At 46.5% G+C, this 19973-nt stretch overlaps 1 protein-coding gene across 1 annotated transcript in view; it reads right to left on the reverse strand.

Moving 5' to 3' along the window:
• The window catches only part of LOC126530298 (uncharacterized), a 46650-nt gene extending 27717 nt beyond the window's left edge, over nt 1-18933 (reverse strand). The window contains exon 1 of the mRNA XM_050177614.3: nt 18731-18933. The gene's annotated coding sequence lies outside the window, so the exon portion shown is untranslated. The remainder of the gene's footprint in view (nt 1-18730) is intronic.
• Nucleotides 18934-19973: the final 1040 nt, after the last annotated feature.

Raw genomic sequence — 19973 nt, forward strand, 5'->3', positions numbered from 1 at the left:
AAATCAACCTGGCAGGTGAGGCGTGAATAGGGAGAGCCCAACAGAAGAGGTGATAGAATGAAGAAGATAATTATTTACACGTACGCAACAGAGCGACAGGGAAAGAGTCATCCGTAGCTCGCTGGTGGAGCGACTTCCTCGACAGAGTTTTTCACCCTGCCGCGGCGCTTGTAAGCCACGCAGAGCAGACGGGGTGGCGTGGCCTGACTGGTCAAGCAGTCGCCTTTCTGGGATGGACGAGCGTTGTTTTGAACGCTACACATCTATTTCGAGTAGCACCTCCGTGACGACATTTAATTATCATTCTATCTCCTTCCGATTCGCTTACCAGACGCTAGTTTTGAATATTAGATGCTTTTAAACACCGATAAACTATTCGTGCGCATTCAAAAATGAGATTAAACAGGGAGAAAGAGATAAAGAGGAAAGGCAGGGAGGTTAACCAGATATCACTTTCCGGTTTGCTACCCTACAAACGAAGAAAACAGGTTATGCATACAGGGTTCATCCCCGGAACCTCCGTGCCATAAGTCGCGTCTTGGCTCGGGCTGCCTTTTCATTTTTCTCACATGGCCCTTTAATATTGCTGTTTATTTAGTGTCTTAACTGAAATAAAATTTTACCGGTGGGAAATTAAAATTGCGAAGGGGCCACGCGGACAAGGATGTACATGTATCTACTGGTAGGACATCCGCGACACGACAGACGCAGACAACGCTTAGCAAGCGATTTAGCGGAATTAGACCGCAGGCCCTCCAGCCTCAGGAAGACCTTATAGGTGCTTGGCCAACACACTCAATGCAAAGAAGCAATGCAAAGATTCTCGGAAACTATTGAGCAGAGTGTTGAAATGCGATAAGCTCATTCTATGGGATCTTTTTTACCCGACTTGGGACAATTCAGTGCCTGGATTCATGTACCTTCATTTCAGCCTAATCCGCTCTTTCTTATGCGCCCCGATTTTAGTGTAGTTATATGACCTGACTGTTTACTTTAGTGCACCTATGTGACTGTACTTTGTGTTGCTGTGTTTGAGTTCGCTCATTTTTAGTATAACATTAGTTTACTTGTATATGTGGCTGGTCTTCATGATTTCGAGTTGACTTCCAGTTTTAGTGTTAAAAATTAAATTATGAGGTTTTACGTGCCAAAACCACAATCCGATTATCGAGGCACACCGTTTGGGGGACTAGAAATTTCGACCACCTGGGGTTCTTTAACGTGCACCTTAATTGAAGTACACAGGTGCTTTCGCATTTCGCCCCCATCGAAATGCGGGCGCCGTGACAGTGACCCGATTTATTTATTTAAAAATGTCCTTGCAGGCCTCATATGAGGCATTGGGTAAGGGGGGCGTTACAGTAGGATTAAAAGAGTATATAGGGCATATAGCAAAACATAATAGACATACATTATTAATAGACAGTGGAAAAATGTATACACATCTTATGCAAGTATTAAAGCATTGTACAAAATAACAGGGTCCGCATTGTACATATTAGAAAAAGACAAACGATACAGTTCCTTCAATAAAGAATGAAAAAAAAATGTAGCCACTCCAATACAAATACTAAACAATACTACAAAAATACAAGAATAATAAGCGAAATGATGAGCTCATAAACAAGAGAGCACATAACTGGAAAAAGAAGAAAAAGCATCGTGCACTTTATTGAAGTCAGGCGGTGGAATATGAATTGATGAGCTCGCGCAATTTATCGGGATTAGGTTCGGAGACGATGAAATCAGGAAGAGCGTTCCACAGTCGAATGGCACGAGGAAGCGCCGACCAGAAGAATGCATGTGTGTTCCCGTAGATGCGTGTGAAGCTGAGGTGATTATATAATCTGCGAGATGTGAAAGGTGCGACTTCAAGCCGTAAAGAAGATTTCCTATCCGCATGAACGTACTTTTGAAATAATGATATGAGTGCAAAATCACGTCGAGTACTTAGTGGCTGAAGTGAAATATCAAGTTTTATTAGTGAGATGCTTGAATTGTAGGTGTAGTTACGCGAGATAAACCTCGCGGCCCTATTCTGAATTGATTCCAATAATTTGATTAGCTTGTTATGATGGGGTAACCAGATTGGAGAGGCAAATTCGAGCTTGGGGGGGGGGGGGGGACAAACGTCTGATAAGCTAGCTTACGGATGTTAGAGGGAGAATTACGTAGGTTTCGGCGTAAGTACCCCAGTGATTTTAAGCATTAGCACATATAGTAATGTGATGGGCCCAGGAAAGGCTTGGTGCGAGATTAATGCCTAAGTATTTGTAGGAAGTAGCTGTAGAAATTGGCTTATTACTTACGTTATATTCGAAAGAGATTGAGTGTTTACGAGTGAAAGACATTACTATGCATTTAGACGAATTAAGAGTCATTAACCAAGTGCTACACCAATCCAATATGAGATGAAGGTCGCTTTGAAGAATGAGGCGGTCATCGGGGCTGGTTATAGGGCGGTAAATAATGCAGTCATCTGCGAATATTCGCACTCGGGATGCTAAGTTATTAGGAAGATCGTTAATGCATATTAAGAATAGTAGCGGCCCAAGAACGCTACCTTGTGGCACGCCGGAAGTGACATAGGAAAGGGGCGAAGAAAGATTGTTAACGATTGTAAACTGTCGGCGATTAGAAAGAAAGTTCCGGAGCCAAGTTAGTGTCAGTGAATCGAATCTTAGTGCGTTTAACTTTGAAATCAGGCGGCAATGGGCTACGCGATCAAACGCCTTGGAAAAGTCAAGGAATAGGCTATCAATCTGTACATTATGGTCCATGTCTCAATGCAGGTCAGTCGTGAATTCTAAAAGCTGTGTCTCACATGACAAACCCTTCCTGAACCCGTGCTGAATAGTGAAAAAAAACATTGTTTGATTCCAGATGGTTGTATATGTGAGAAGCAATTATATGCTCGAGCATTTTACAACAAATACACGCGAACGAAATTGGTCGGTAGTTATCTGGTGAGTATCTGTCACCGTTTTTGAATATGGGAACTACTTTCGCAGTCTTCCAATCTGACGGGAGCGCTCCTGAAGTTTGTGACTGTTTGAGAATGTGACAGTATTTTGCTAGAAGTCATAACGATGTTCTTTAGTATTTTGGAATTAATCTCATCGACGCCACAAGAATTAGATAACTTAATATTGTTTATAATAGATACAATGCCGTCGATAGTAATGTCGATGGGCGTCATGTACTGATAGTCTAAATCGGGAACATCAGGTAGGGTGGGGTGATCTTCAGTACTAAACATAGATAAAAAATATGTGTTGAAGCATGAAGGGCACTCATTGTCTTCAAGGGGCACGTGGTCGCTATCATTTAAAAAAAAATGTGATTAGTGTCGCGGTTCGGAGATATAATTTGCCAGAACTTTTTGGGTTGCATTTGAGAAGAGATGGACGGTCATGTGAAAAATATCTTTAGCAGCGGATAAAGCGGGGTTGTTTTTTAAACACTGATTGTATTTTTCCCAAGCCGATGTGGTGTCAAATCGTTTAGCACTGGTGTATAAGCGCTTCTTTTTGTTTCGAAGACGCCGAAGGAAACAGGTGAACCATAGGTTCGATTTATCATTGGATATTTTGATTAATGGGATGTACTGGTTTACTAATCCCTAATTTGTCTCGAAATAGTACCCAGTTTTCCTCGACCTTTCTACTGTAAAAGGAAGGGAGAAATGCATTGTTGAAAAAAAAATCTAGGTCAGCATTAATGGTAGTATAGTCACCATTGTTATAGTTTCGAATTGTTTTTTTACTATACCCGCACATGGTAACGGAATATTAAGGGTTAATTGGAGTAGATTATGGTCGCTAAAACCATTCAAGTATGTCATTTGCTGAACTGTTTCAGGGTTGGTTGTCAGTACTAAATCTAAGATGTCGGGACCACGAGTGGGTTGGTTCACAGTATGGGTGAAGTTAAAGTCTAGGTTTAAATTCCGTGACCTCTTGCTTAGCAGCCCAGTTTTAGTGTGGAATGTGTACTTATGTGACTTGACTGTCTTATGATTTGGGGTTGAATTTTAGTTTTAATGGCTGTAAGTTAATCCTTTATTTTTAATACCTATGTGAAAAAGATTAGCCGGCGGCAATCAAAGGTGACATAATCTACTAAGTACCACATAATAAAAAAACACAAAGAAAGCGCCATTATTTTCATATTCAAAACACTGCATAACAGCCCGACAGGTTTCGGTGTTAGGTTATTCTGAACGCAGGATCCCCGTTACAAAATTTTACGTGGGCAATATGTACTGACTTTCGGTGCCAAGTCGCACATGCTGTAACAAGACGCCCGTGGCCGTATGTCATAATAGGGTCACTACGACTGCAATCAACGTAAACTTTAGGTCTAATTACCGAAATATATTCAAAACGTCAAAACTCGAACCATTTAAAATAAACAGGCTCCGTTACATTTACAACGTCAAAATATGCGTCTTATTTTAAAGTTACAACTAGATTTACATAAATTATAATGTAACTTTCGTATACAAATCAACATGGTTGTGGAATCGCAGGCGCGCGCACTATCGCACGACGCGCACAGCGACTCGGGAGTTCAAAACGACTGCTCCGTTGGAAACAAGTGCAACCGGCGTATATACATATATAATGTTGCGCGCTATCGTTAGGAGTGTTTGCTTCACTCTACACATTCTTAGGAACGGAAAATTCTGGAGTAAGAACAAAAAAAGGGAAAAAGAAAACGAAAGCGCGACGCTCGCAAGGCAGGATGTTTGCGCAAACACTCACTGGGGAAAGCTATACACAGCGATTAGAGGAGTGCGCGCGGTTCGCACTCCCTCGCGCACGGGAGGGGAGTTGACGGGTTGCCCGACCGACAGAGGCGGGCTAGGGAAAAGCGAAGCGACAGTTTGGCCGCGCAACATAAATGAACGGGAGTGGCAAGGAGAAAAAGGACGGCCACAATAGTCTATACCAGTCCGATAGCGGTGACACGGCACTTTGGGTTTCTTTCCAATGTCGAAGAGTACACACGCGGGAAAGCGAGAACGATCGCGTGGTCAAGGCGCGAGTCACAAGAGGGGCGAGGACGCTGCGGAATCGTTAGTTCAATGGCGCCGGAGCGTTTTTCGAGCACTCGTCGTTGTTAGAAAGACACTGAAGGGTAACAAGATAAGTCAGTTTAGCCTGATAAAAGCATACATTCCGGTTGATTTCGTGGTCACAGACCGTTCATTCCAAGAGAAAAAGGTCGGGCAAACTTTATTTGTTCGTCACGACGTTGTGCCGCAAATAAAAAGTGCGGTCACCAGGGGTGCTACCGCTCTCCCATTAAAGAAATTTTTTTTTATTGTACTATGACAGCTTCGCCAAATATCAACAAACTTGCCCAAGAACAAGTTATTTTCCATTTATGTAATTTTTTTTTAGTTAATCGCCGAGACCCGAGCTCCTGTATGTAAGTGCGACTACGGATTTTAATGCCTTTCTTTCGTATTTACGAGGTGGTAATATTGTCAAATTTCTTGAAACTTACGAAGTTCAGCCGCTAGCTGTATTAGAATGCAGTGTTGTCCACATGCACTTAGCGATGCAAAATTACCTACGGCCGAGCAAATACTGTCAGAAACCACAAAGTCACGGTGAGGTTGTAGCGAGACAACACTAAGGCAACGTTGCATGCATCCGTATTTCGGTCCAGCATCTTTCCTGGCTCACCAAGTTTAGGTTTAGCGCAAGTAAGCGGGAGAGGGCAAAGGAAGCATAAAGATCGCTTTGTCTGTTTTTTTACTTGCGATGTTAATCTAACTACCGAAAAAAATGTGGGCAAGCAACTGAGTAAGCGTTCTTATCAATTGATTTCACACTATTTCCAGAGCTCGAAAAAAAAATAAGGAATTCTGAAATAAAAAAGCACGTTAAATCCACGAAGATGTGTCCGCAAGTATGGACACGAGTTGCGAAAACATCTCGTGAACTGTTCGCAGTCATTCTTTTTTTTTAAACGACCGCCTCAGCAGGCATGTGGCACCCTTCTTTGGAAGCTGGGTAAACTGTGGTCAATGCTCAAAATTGCGCGCCATTTAATTGCCTCGGGACTTTTTGCTCAGGAGTACTTTGCTTTAGAAAAAAAAATGCCTATAAATGTGGACACATGGTCGCGAATATCTTAATCTGTTGCTGTCGAAGGATAGCACTATGAACGAGGGACAGAGAAAGAATGCAATTGCGGTTTACTACATGTCAGGAACGCGAATATATAGCATATCACGAACACGAAAAAGAAAACGCTAAGATTAGCGGCTAATTTATTTTCCAACTTACGCAGCATCCCAGACGGCCTCGCAGCGCACATGTCACCGGACATGTCAATCAAGAACGCTTCGGCGCTGGTAAAGAAATTGTGAATAAAGAAAGCTGCGCAGTCCGGCGTTGCGAGTTCCTCTGTGACGCTGCATAAATTGGAGATTGATAACTTCGTCGCTAAGTTTCTTTATACGTGGTTGTGACACACTATAAATTCGTGTCAGTGACACTAAACCCCGGTCTTTAATGGTCTGCGCTCGGACCGTGTTTGTTCCTCTTGTTCATCGCGCTATTCTTCGACAGCAGCTTGCTCAGCATTCAGTACTACTAAGCTGTAATTAAGAGTTTCCAACTAGCCCATAAGCAACTCTTCGTTTATTCCGCACACGGTAAAAGTTGCTCTCTCGGTACTGTACAATGGTAATTTACTTAACACAGCTGAACTTTCTTTTTTTGATGTTCCATTAAAACCATTCTATTTTAGTGTTCTGTTAAAGCAATGGGTCGGCAAGTTTGGATCACCGCCCATGGAAGGTTCCTCTTATTTCGAAAGGCAATATTCCCTGCACAGTGTGACCTGGACGCCAAGACTACTAAAGGTTAGCATTTGCTTCAAAGGCGACCTTCAAGGCTTCTCTGCAGTGCTTCGTACTCAAAGCAAAAATCTTTACGTAGCTACAAATATGCTTCCCGGTGGTTGACAATTCTTTCCTTTCACGAAACTTCCTCAATGAACGTAATGAATTTGTGGTTAACTACCTTACTGTTTTCGTTCGAACGTAAAATGTGTGAATACAATATTTCGTCAGCCTACCAGAGCTGATACTTTTGAGCGGGACTGGGCAGACCTGAATGACAACTTAGCTTTGAGTTCATGTGATGCAAAGGAAACAATGAAAAAAAAAAATGAGAATGCCGGGAAAGTCAATTTTGTTTACGTGCCATTCAAATGCAAACTGAAGTCTGCGAAAGCTGATCTATGCTTTTCTGCAGACTCATACACGCGCTTACTCAGCATGACAGGGTGCAAACAGTTTTTTCCCTTTCCTTTTCCATCACTCAGCTAATTTACAAAAGCTGCCGCTACACGTATACAGTAGCGATAGCTATGACATAAGTAAGCAGGCAAAGTTTCTGGCATCTAAAACGCCAGCATTAAAAAAATAAAAAGCCGGCAAAGTTTAAGTAAACCCCCATTTCCATATCTAAAATAATGCAGCGTAACACGGCTCGAAAAAATAAGGTAAAATATGTAAACGGCCTAACACAGCACTACCTTCCAACTTCATTGAGCACTTTGGTTTCGTTCATATACGACAATCTCGATGGATGACGTATACCTCCCCGGGGAAACTGAAAGTTGTGAGGAACAAGGTAAGTACAGCAAGATTACCAAGTCTGTTTAACTTTCTACTGGTGTTCAAGCTAGGGGACCCATGCCTTATTCGTAAATATAGCAATATTCAAATGCGCAAAATATTTCCGAACATTCTTACTCGAGTAATACCATGAATTATTCATTATTTATTTGTCGCTGCGTGCATTATGACACGACGGCCAACCGCGCGCCAAGATATCGTTTAAAGAGACTCACTTAATAAAACAAAAAAGCGTGCGATACGACACATGTCCGTGGATATAATTTTCCTGTAATGCTCCCAGTTCCACGTCAAGAGAAATAGGGACAAATTGTTCGCCTTTATTTCTGGTCACGCTGGAAAGAGTACATTTGTACAAAAAGAAAGCGATGAAATGCTATCTGGGTTATAGCCTAAATAGCAGAGTAAATAATAGCGTATTTTTAAAGTACACACAGCTGAAACTTATGTGTAACCTGATTAGGAGCATACGAATGAGCCACCGTGGCGGCTGCAGACAGCAGAGAGCACAGGCTACGCAGCCTGAACGGCTCATTGCTGGCACGGCGCCCGCGTCATCCACGGCACATCCCACCAGGGGCAATAACAACAACAACAGCCACTGAGAACACAAAGCGGGTCATTCTTCGGTGCGGCCGATAGCAGTCAACCGGAGACGACGCAACCGTAGGAGGGGGGGGGGGGGGGAGGCGTCTTCGTGGGCCGCGATGTCCCCGAAGACGGGAACTACAAGACGAGCTACGAGACTAACGACCGAGCTGGCGCGGCCACTCGAGCATACAGCGTTGGAAAAGAACTATTTTGAGAAGGCGGGATCGACCTAGAGGTGGGGACAGTGGGGAGGACGCGCGCGCGGACCATCGGGCTGCGACTGTGTCGCCGTGACATCTGAAATGCGTCTCGTGGGATGCCAACGCTGCGGCGGAGAAAGCCACGCCGCCGGCTTGTCTCGGCTCGGGCGCGCTTTCTGAACCGAAGGAGGGTCTTCTCCTCCTGTGCAGCACGTTGTTGCGCGCGTTGGCGCTCCCGACGCAGTCGGTGTGTCGCCCGACACAGCGCGTCCGTGAATGGAAACAACTGCAGAGGTGCTGTTTACAACCAGAATGCCCAAACACAGTTACGCATCAAGAAAGTGAGCTAATCGTTAGCCAGAGGCAGGAAAAAGTGCAAGCAGTGACTGCCGCCGAGATTAGCTGATCAATTTCGTTTCCGGTAATTTTTTAGCTCCGTTTATCGGGAAGTCGTAAAATATTTGAATCCATTTATTCAATTTTTGTTGTTTTTGTTTGTCTTAATGGAAAACTAACATCATAAGGCTGTACCGCTTAAGAGGCAATTCTGTTTGAGTGATGTCTGTCCAAGATATTACTGTAAATTGGTTTGTCGAACTATTCCCAGCTGAAATTCACCCAAGCACATCAGGAGCACAAATACGGGCTTATGTTAAGCTTCCCGCGCTTAAATTAACTCTTCTAGCCATCAGATTCAGAGTAGCATATAAATGACGTGCTGGGCATTACAGGAGAAAAAAAGAAAAAGGAAGAGAGAAAGAAAGGAAGAGAGAAAGATTGCATTTTCGGTCAGTGAGGTGACATACGTGGTATTTCATTTTCATTTACAGGCGATGGTGTGCCGTATTTATCTGTAGTGACTCTGTACCTTCAATACTCACTGCGTTTAAGAAATTTTATGATACAGGTTTCCTTCTTGAACGGGACATTTCTTGCTTTGAGTATTAGATGCGTTCCGGTATTTGATATCTTGCGATGATGTATTTTGACTGATGATTTGTAATGGTGGTATCACTACTTGTGCCACAAGTAGTAGTCGGCAAAATTCCCTGGTGCCAACATCCTACTTAGTAGCAAAAAAAATGATGGCGTAGCGTTACAAACTCACACATGCACACACACAAAATTAAGGTCCCTCGCGAAGCGACTTGGAAAAAAAAAATGCGCGACGTTACCGTAACACACGCTTTGCGCACTTTGCCGAATTTATCGAGACGCGAGTCACACGCGCACATATTATCCCCATAAAACTGGCCTACTTCGATAAAGCAAGCACGGGACTCCGGAAAACGCTGAAACGACACGCTGCATGAAGTGATGGCCCCGATGAGGGGCGCTGCACGCAAAAAAAGTTTCCATGCGCTCGACTGATCGATAACGAGGTCGGTGCATATTAATCGAACAATGCCCAAGATGCCTAACAGGGCTATCAGCACACGCCCACATAGAAATGGCAAGCGACATTCATCTATCGTCTGTGGATGGTTTCGCGACGTCGCGATTTTGTAGTATACGAGACAGCTTCGGCGTAAACAAACGCACACTGACCGCGTCGAAATGAAGAGCGCGCGCTCAAGCTGCCGTATACTCTGCTGCAGTGCGGAGTAAACATGAAAGAGCGCACACTAAAAGAAAGAAATAGACCAATGCAAAACGGAAGGGTAAAAATTGTGACCTGTCGTGCTCACGTCCGTGCCTGAGTATTTGTGCACCCGTATTCGCGTTTTGTCAAATGCATGGTGACATTCTTGCTTTCTTTTTCTGGGTTCTGCTCACGGGGCAAGCGGTTCTTGTGGGATTACACCTCATTACATTACATGCTTCTTTTGTAACTACGATATATGTACAGCCATCTTCGAAATGTCGGTGAAAGTCAGCGCGCGTCCTGCCACCTTTTTTTTTGTCCCTGTCCTTTGTTTGCTAATATGTAACCGCGGAATCGCAACTAAACCGAACCAGCGCTTTTTCAAACTCTTTGAAGTTCAAATAAGCGTGCGACAAAGGTTCACACCGAGCGAGTCTCTCCGCCTGTTGCGCCCCCGGCGCTCCAATGTAGTAATAGAACAGGGGCTGAGAACGCGAAGTAAAAATTCTGCGGGTCTTACGTGCCAAAACCACGATGTGGCTGTGAGGCATGCCGTGGTGAGGGACTACGAATTCTTTGTCACCACGTGGGGTCCTTTAACGCGCACCTAAATGCACGCTGCATTTGCGCGGCCTCTGCCAGTAAAGGGGGGGGGGGGGGGAGGGGGGCGGCTCCGCAAGATATATCTATGACAGCTTTTTTTTTTTTCTGTTTGGTCTCCATCATCGTGTAAATCTACGTGACGCAAGTACAGGTCAAAGTTCACGAGTGTTGTTGCATTTCTTCCCATCGAAATCTGGCCGCCGTGGCGGCAACCGAACCTGCAACCTCGACAGCGAGACGCCATAGCCGCGCTAACGTGGCGGCTGAGAGAACGGGAACCGTCTTTTCAGCCTCAAGAACATTGGAGGTGGTTGCGCGAGCCCGTGTGCGCTGGGCCATGATGCAAGCGGGATCGTGTACGTTTATCCTACGTCCAAACACAGTTAAGTCTGAACAGCCCTCACTCAAGTGACTGTCAAAAATACTATATCGCTCCTCATGTGTAGGCGTGGCGTGAACAAGATGCCGTAACTATAGTCGACGTGTGTGCGTGTGCGCAAAGTGGTTTAGACATCTTTTGAATCTATTGGACCGTTTGTTCCCTTTAGCCACACTACTGAATACGCCTAGAGACCTTATTTACTCTCAAGAGACTTGAAGTGACCCGCTTCGGAACGCCGCTTGATGTCCTCTGACACGGATACCGAGACGCGACCGAAAAGCCTCTAGCATCTGTGTGCCCGGCCGCTGTGACGTCATCGGCTGGCTATGGACGTGTCCTGCGGTACAGGTCAAAGCGTTAAGGCTGGCGCAATATGTAACAATGCACGCACACAGAGAAAGAAACCCTTTCCGCCTGCCAAGTTACTTCTCTTTAAAAATAATTCTGGGGTTTTACGCGACAAAATTATGACAGGAATATGAGGCACACCGTAGGGGGGGGGGGGGGGGGAATTGTAACTTTGCGTGATACGCGACCGGTTGACGTGATTTGTTAGGCTCTTTGCGCATTCACGGCTTCTTCGCGGAACCACTGTAGTCATGCTGCGAGATCAACGTTTCAGCCTACCGTCGTTGGGTATAGCGTCAGCGTGCAGGATCAAATTAATGATGCAGTCAAGTATTTGATTTCTAGTACGTCCCGCGTCGCCAACGCTGTTGCTGTGGTGCCCATCTGCTGCAGTGGAAATCAAAATACTTCCCGGGCTCGGTACCATTTCTCCAAGCCTAGTGGCGTGAAAGCAAACAGGTGATGTAAACAATAACGGTAAAAAATCGCGAATGCTTTGTACTCAGCGTGACATGGGACTAAGCGGTGCCCGATTACGCCATTGTTGCTGTCCGAGCGGAGAACAAATAGCAAGAGGGAATCCGGGTCGAAGGTGCCATGTTACGCATTCACGGTAAGCTGCGGTAGTGAGCGGTAGAAGACGCGCATGCGCAGTAGACTTAAGAGGAAGCGTTAGATTACCGCTTCCTATATAAATACATGGGAAAGGCAATTACTGCACCAAATTTGATGATATTTGTTGCATTTAAAGGGCCCCTCGCCAGGCCCCATAGCAAATTTCGGTTATACGTTAGAAGTTGTTACGTATCCTCTAGGGAGCGTTCTGGCGCAAAAAGTTTTCAAATCGGCTCATTAATAGCCGAGATAGAAATATTCAACTGTCGCGAACCCATGATTTCAGGAGGCGAGTTTCACCGCAAACAGACGTTCTCTCCACTCGCCCCGTCTGGCCTCCGCAAGCGAAATTCCTTCCCTGCGTTCTCCCATACGGAAGCTCGAGGATTGCGTCACGCATACGTCACGGGCCCCGGCTACATTTTTTTCTTTCTCCTCGCTTTTTTGCGGCGCGGCGCACGTCTCTTGACGGCGCCGCGTGCAAGCTGTTGCGACTGTCGTTTCGCGCGGCACACGATTTTGCGCGCTGTGCACGAGGACACCTGACTAGCGCTATAAGTCTGTGCTACACGAATACAGAGGCAGACATAAGCGGATCACAGAGCATGTTCCCGCACTGGAACACCGTAGAAAATGACAACTTCGGTGTCTGCGCGCGCGACTGTACGACGTGGGAACAAACAGACGAAACGGAAGTACGGCAGATCTTGCTGCGGTGCGAGGTAAAACAAAGACATGCAGACATCCGGTTTGCGTGTTTTTATTACTTGTCTAAGATTTAACTCGTCTATTCTAGCAACATATTACACAAATAACAGATGTTGGCTTGAATAATTTTCGAAGTCGCGTGTTACCACGAGCGATGTCACAGCGCGAACACGTGTACGTAGGCACACTAGCACGTGTACGTCATCCTCCGCGGCGGCCGCGAGGAGAAGGGAAAGCGGCGTTCAGTTGGAAATTTCAAATCTTTCCGCGGCGCTTAGCGACGTAATGCTTTGCAGACACGATCGTTATGCTCTGCGCTTGTTAGCTAAAAACGAGCCAGACCTGGTGAGACGCCCTTTAAATGAAAAAGTTAAAAAAATCTAGTGACTGTCGGTCACGAATATTTTAGTTAGGTCGTCAATTATGTTAAAATAAAAATTGACAAAAAGCGCAAGTTTTCAGGACGATATTATCGAGTGTAGAACTATAACTCAACAAAGCAAAATGATATCGCAATTCTGTAAATTTCACCTAATAGCACATCGAAAGCGGACAAAATTGATATACATGGCTCTCAATTCGACCACTAATTTGTGAGCAGAAATCTCGCAGAACCCTTGTAAACAATATAAATTCATGAAAGATATAAATTGATATATCAAATTCGTCCGCTTTGGATGCTCTAATAGTGGTAGTTTACAGAACTGATATCTGTTCTAGGTGCAGAGCTACAAATTTGTAAACTCCATGCTTATATTTTTTTCAAAGATACGAAGTTTCGAAAATTCCATTGAAAAAATTCAAGTCCTAAATCGAAAGTCCGCTTCAAACAGTCAACAGAATTTAACTTTCTATTTCAAATGCAACAAATGTAGATGAAATTGGCCAAGTGGTTATCTCAGAAAAGCGTTTCTGCGTTTTACATGTATTTGAATAGGCAGCATAGGAGTTGGGCCCGAGCTAAAGAGTCTTTTTAACGTATCAAGTATCACGCAAAGCTAAAGGTGTAAAAACCTTGGCCGAAAAGCGGTTCGTTGGGCTGGTGAATGTGACACTGATTTTCGTCGCCGTAAAAAAGGAAGTTTCATCTGCTGCGGGTCAATCAGAACACGAGCGACAGGGGAGTGGGGAGCCAGGCTGGACTGAAAGGGGAGTGCACTGGTCTACAGTAAACGAACTTGCGGGCAGCTACTTTAAAAATGGCACCGGCACTGTCAGCCATGAGCTAAAACTTGCTCTTAACGTAGTAACCACACAGAGGGAATTTAGAGAATAATGCGAATTTAGACAACAGATATGCGTGCCTAGTTGCAACACCATAGCGAATGTCAACGTTCCCGTTTTGCGCGTTAAAGTGGTTCATCAGAATACGTGTTGGCTAATCATGTAATAATCGCCAATTATTAATTTACAGAATAGGTAGAGTTAACTCTACAAATGAATGACTTTAGTAGGCATGTTGAGAATGTACAATTCAATAGAAAAAATTTCGTGCGCCAGTTTTCAGAAACAAAGCCTTGCGCTTAACCAACGGACATGTTGGACTAAATTCGAAGCGAAAAGATCAAGGAACGATTATGTGTGTACGTGCGTGTGTGTTGGTCGACGGAGAAAAGGAAAGCCGGCTGACCACACCTTAAAGTGCCTAACTCGCGGCTGAATCAAGAACCATCGAAGGTTCTTGATTCAGCCTACCGTGAAATAAGACGCTCTGACACAAAGAGAGGAGGAGCTCGACAAGCGCCAAGTATCCCCATCGCGGCACCTAAGAACTTAGGTACCGCGGTAGAGAACCGTCTCCCACCACAACAAATATCCATCTTCAAGCGAATAATTTGTTTATTAAAGCGAAACTTTCTTTTGCTTTCCGTCCCGGGATTTGACGTGTCCGCTCGGTCGGTTTCGAGCAGATACTAAAAGTGAGCCGAACCGGGAGACGCGTCGGTCACGTGGTCGGTACAGTGCAGGTAAGGCTGAGCATATAAAATCCGTCATTGCTTTCACTGGCAGTGCGCTTCGCGCGTCAGGCGAAGCTGCAATAATTTATATTTGGCTTGAATCCCTCACTTTTTTTTTCTTTAGTAACCCGACTTGTCTCACAAGCGCGCGGTATGTCACTAGAAAAAAGGGCGCCTTTCCACGATGTAGGAGTGGTGCCGTGCGCAGCAGAACCGGAAGTACCACGCGCGCCTAACTGAGCCCTATGCCTTCTCCGATCTCGTACGTTTCTTTTTTTTTTTTCGAGCTTTGCCGTTATACGAGAATGTAACGATGGCGCCGAAGGTTTCACCAGTGTCCCTACAGACGACGGAGCCAGAGAACTCATCTGGACGTGAAACGACCGAGAAACGTCATCGTTCGAAAACGCAACAGGTCTCGGTAGACACCGACTAGAGGATTGCTGCTGGCGTCGTCCCAACGCGCAATACTGCGAACGGGCTGCTCCAAGTTTTCCAGGACAAAGACTCATACCTCGCGAGTGGCCCACGTCTCAGTTACAGACACACGGGTATTTTTGAAATCTTCTCGCAGGCAGGAGGACCGTAGTATCGCCCCCGACACGCGGGCTTACAACTGCATGCAGCGGGAACTTTCTTTTTTTTTTCGCCTGTGAGACGTGAGCCCAATTACTTGGCGTGAGCGTTAACCAAGCACTCACGCCCGAAGGGGACCTAGAAGTCCAGTAATAAGGAGAGTCTGGTGCTAGGCTAGTTGGTACATGTTCACAACGGAAACGGAGTGAAAAATGTGGCAAGAAAGATGAAAGACAGACAATGCTGCCATGTCCCTCTATGTGCTTGCGCTGTTTCATTGTTAACGTGTACCGATTGCATGGGATAGTAGATTTGTGGTTGGCACGATATAGTTGAGGTGAAATCTGTGAAATGTGCTACTGAAGTGGCAAGGACACACGGAAAACAAACATGTACACATACGTAGACAAAGAGCGACTTGTGTTTTTTTCCCCCTCTGCACCTTTGTCACTTTGCCGGCGGCCGGGTTTCAATGAACAAGCTCAGTCACGTTGGAACGTTGGGAATGCCCGGGTATACGTGATAAATGACTCCTGTGTTATCACATTTTCCTGGCGGACAGTGACAAAGAATCGAAGATAACCATCGTAGCTACATATACGACAGTTACGACAAATTACTTCGTTTTATAAGTGTCATTGGGTCATGCGCACGTGCGGCTAGTGCTAACGCAGTTGTATACGTGCGAATTACCTGTGCTCCGGTTCCTTAGCATTTATTTTGCTTCATCTAGCCTTACAGGGCAACTATCGAGACAAATAATCACATACTGTCCTCGCCTTTAAAAAAAATCTAGATGTTATTTGGGCATTCGGTGACATCCGCTAGCGGCAGACCCCTATAACGCTTTTACGCGTGCTTGTAGAACGACTGCGCTCAGTTTTATAAGTCATGCAGTGCTCATTGTGCACGTTTACCACTCATCAACCGCACCGCCGTGAAGTGCCAGAAGACACCGCCGAGAAGTGCCAACGAACTTTCCTTCGGTGCAAATACCTCGGAAATTACGTTGGAGAATCAGGTACACGATGATAACCGGTGCCCTTCCCTTTGCAGCGGGCTCAAACGATAGCAATGCGACAGAAACAAACAGCAATCCAAACCCCCTTGCGGCGATATTAGGCCCCACTGGCGTGACGGAGAAGGTCGTCCGTGTCCACAACATTCGTAATGTAGAGATACTAGTTGCCGTAAGAAGGTCCCATTCGCTACTACACATTCACATTCCAGGAACACACAGCGAGGAGTTTTGTTACTCAAAGGAACAATGAGAAAGGCCTTAAGCGACGTCGGCTTTATCGTCCATATACTCGGCGAGGGCCTCGCGTCTAACGTCAATTAGTTTTAACTCGGGACGCGATACTAGGTTTAAGAGGAGCGGGCCGTGCGGGCACACGAATGCGACCGCAGAACAAAAGCTTATCCCGGTGGGAGGAGGGGGGAGGTCTCATCACGCCACACGACCGAATCGCTGATGCGCGCAAAGAAGTCGAGCACAACTCAGCGTAGATGCCTATGCTCCGGCACAGGCACTCCACGCGAACGGACAGACAGGCAGGCGTCGGAGATAACACAGGCTCGCGCTATCGGGCTCACTTTTCTGTAGATCGCGCGCGCGTGACTGCCGTGATAAAGCGCGAATCCGCGGCGATTAAGAGAGAATGGTCGCGCGGAAAATGACGGGCGCTATAGATTGTCGATTGTCCTACAGGAGCGTCCGCCTTTCACCTAAACCTTTAGCGCGAACCGCAGGCATTGCATGTACAGAACGTGCCGACCTACGGGAGGAATCTCGCTTTTGTCAGGCCAGAACGAATAACTTCTGCTGCCGTTATCTGTGCTACGTCACAAAGCTGAATTTTAGCGCACCCGTTCACGAAATATAGAACACGTATAAATTAAACCTTAAATTATGGGGTTTTACGTGCCAAAACCAGTTTCTGATTATGAGGCATGCCGTAGTGGGGGACTCCGGAAATTTCGACCACTTGGGGTTCTTTAACGTGTCCCTCAATACACGGGTGTTTTCGCATTTCGCCCCATCGAAATGCGGCCGCCGTGGCCGGGATTCGATCCCGCGACCTCTTGCTTAGCAGACCAACACCATAGACACTAAGCAACCGCGGCGGGCCACGTACAAATTCTAGACGACCGATAACCACGTCAAGTTATCGGTTAAGCAGGGTGAAACATCCGCAGTCTTATATACGTTCCTCATCTGTTATCCTCGTCTTCGTCGCGCTGTGTGTTCACGCAAACTATTCGCTTGCCTGCCTGTTGCAGCACCTGTTGAAACAGCGCGAACCGTTGGTATGCGACCCTATCAAGTGCGCGATGAAACCTTAAGGTCTAATATTCGGACACGCAAAGGGGGCGTGGGCCGATTGTATTGCAACCGATGCGATTAGCCGCTGGACGATGCCACTTTAAGCTGCTGAAAACAAAGGCCGAAGCTCCTTGGCGATTAGTGGTGCGCTTCTAGTGCAGTCGCGTTATCAGCTGTTATCAAACGTTTAAAACTGCATTAACGACGAGGCATAAACGCTAAACAATGGAATCGCAGCACTGCGCACAGCAAGCTCCTTTCTGAAATGACTTCTGTACCTAACAATTTGTATACCACACCGTGAACGTAAACAAAAGCAAACTACTTGTGGAACATGCACATTGTAACACAATGGCCCTACTATGAACTCTTTTCGATAACCGCCCTTAGCGCTAGTATTGTGGGATTTGTACGAACTTTGGTAACTTTGTCCATTCATTGATTGCCCGGACAATCACAAAGGTGAGTGTTGGCGTAATGCTCTTAGAACATTTCACCCGTAGTGCTAAAATCGCGTGACTAATCAATGTTCATAGGAGCGCAGTTTTCGAGCGTCGCTTATTAGGCCTAGTGGTTGTTGCAAGAACTCGGAATGCTATAGGACGAACGCTACAGATATCAAGGCATACGCTCTTTTTAACATTAAGCGTGAAAACCTTCCCAAAAGTCGAGTGCACACGTGTTGCATTCAAAACAAAAATGTCGGTAATGCAGAGCACAGTCGCTTGGCACGAAGCAGCCATGGATTTGCGCACAATACATTTTCACTCGCTGCCGCAGTGAAGATCACTTATTCAGACGACTACACTGCCCTGCGGATAACTAAGAATGGCGTCCTTGATGGTGCTAACGGCGGAGTGGACCGAGCAAATAGAACCGTAATCCCATAGCAGACTTGAGTCTAAAGCTATCGATGGGCGAGTTGTGCAGCGTTGCACCATTCGCATGACGACGTAAGGTATAACAGCAGCGCATGCCGGAAGCACAGGCACCAGACACGAAAGAACGGCGTGCGTGTCTCTATGCGCCCGAGTTCCCGTGTGCACTGTGCCATTACGACTTTACGATGTCGGCCGTGAGAGCGGCCGTTTCCTGCTTCCCTAACGCCACCAGGCATAGGCGAGGCTACGAGCAGCCAAGATGGTCGCCGCCGCACTTTGCACGAGGTTGCTTACCGTCTGAAGATGCGAGGGTATCCGCAGCCGGCGAGCAGCACGCGGATTCGAGGTGAGCTATACGCGACTGGTGTTGCGGGGCGGGTTCGCCCACGTTCCTTCCGGGCGGGGTCAAATCAGTGGTACACGAGATCCTGATAGAGCAGTACCGCACCGGTCACGAGCAAACTGCAAAGTGTGGCCCGCTCCGGGGTGGACGGTGCTTCTCTTGTGAGCCGCGATGCGCCCCACGGCGGGCCAGTCACACGGGCTAGCGGGTGCTTGCTTGCGTCATGCGCAGTTCGGCCGGGGGACGACGGCGGCAGCCCGGGCCAAGAACCCACACGAAATCTATCCAGGAATAGATCTCTCCCTCCCGACGGCAGCCTTTCTCTATCGTCAAGGCGGCCGGGCCTTACCGTCGCTTTTGCTGCTGCCGCCGCCTCATTCTTGTTATTTGTTCGTCGCTTCCCATCCCCCTTCCCCTCCCCTAAACTACTCTGCCACTCTAATCGCCCTCTCCCAGCCTCCCCACCCCCTCCCATTCCAAGGGTCTCGGTGCTCGTTCAGCTTTATTATTTGGTTCCTTTTTTTTTCTCCCCGTGACGTCAGACGCTCGCGTGCAGCTGTCTTTCGTCCCGAGGCGCAGTTCTCGCCCCTTCCTGCCGATCCCTGCCCTTCCCCTCGCGGCTGCTGGTATTATTGTCATTGCGAAGAGAGGTGGCAACAATGGTCCTGCTTCCGATCCCGCATCGACGACGCAACCGCGGATTAGTCACTCGTTCCAACTGCTCTGCTCAAGCGCGCGAAAGTACAAGGACAATAATCACCAGCGCCTGCATTTTCTTTTCCTTCTGCAAATGAAAAGGCCACCAGCAAGGCACTGGCGCTTAAATTTTGATATTTTTTTCTCCGTCTTCCGCAATCACTCATCGGTAATCTCAATGCAGTATTGACCCCCGCCAACCAAGTAATGTATTAGAGAGTTTTAGAATAGGGGCCCGCTAGCGCTTGGGGCCATGGTACTGCGCTTGCGTAGACCGCTACGTAAGGGTCTGCGCATGCGCCGTACCGTGGCCCCAAGCGCTAGGAGGCCCCAACGCTTGCGTGCCCCTAATCTAAAGCTCGCTATTATGTAGCTAGTTCTTTCTTCCCGCGGAAAGTTGTTTCAAGTTTTTAAGATATACAAGTGTCATGACGTCATAAGACAGGTCAGGATAATTCATGGAGTGCATGGTGCTTCGGTAATGAGTATGCAGCGATT

Source organism: Dermacentor andersoni, chromosome 5 (assembly GCF_023375885.2).
Source record: "Dermacentor andersoni chromosome 5, qqDerAnde1_hic_scaffold, whole genome shotgun sequence".
Classification (NCBI taxonomy): Eukaryota; Metazoa; Arthropoda; class Arachnida; order Ixodida; family Ixodidae; genus Dermacentor; species Dermacentor andersoni.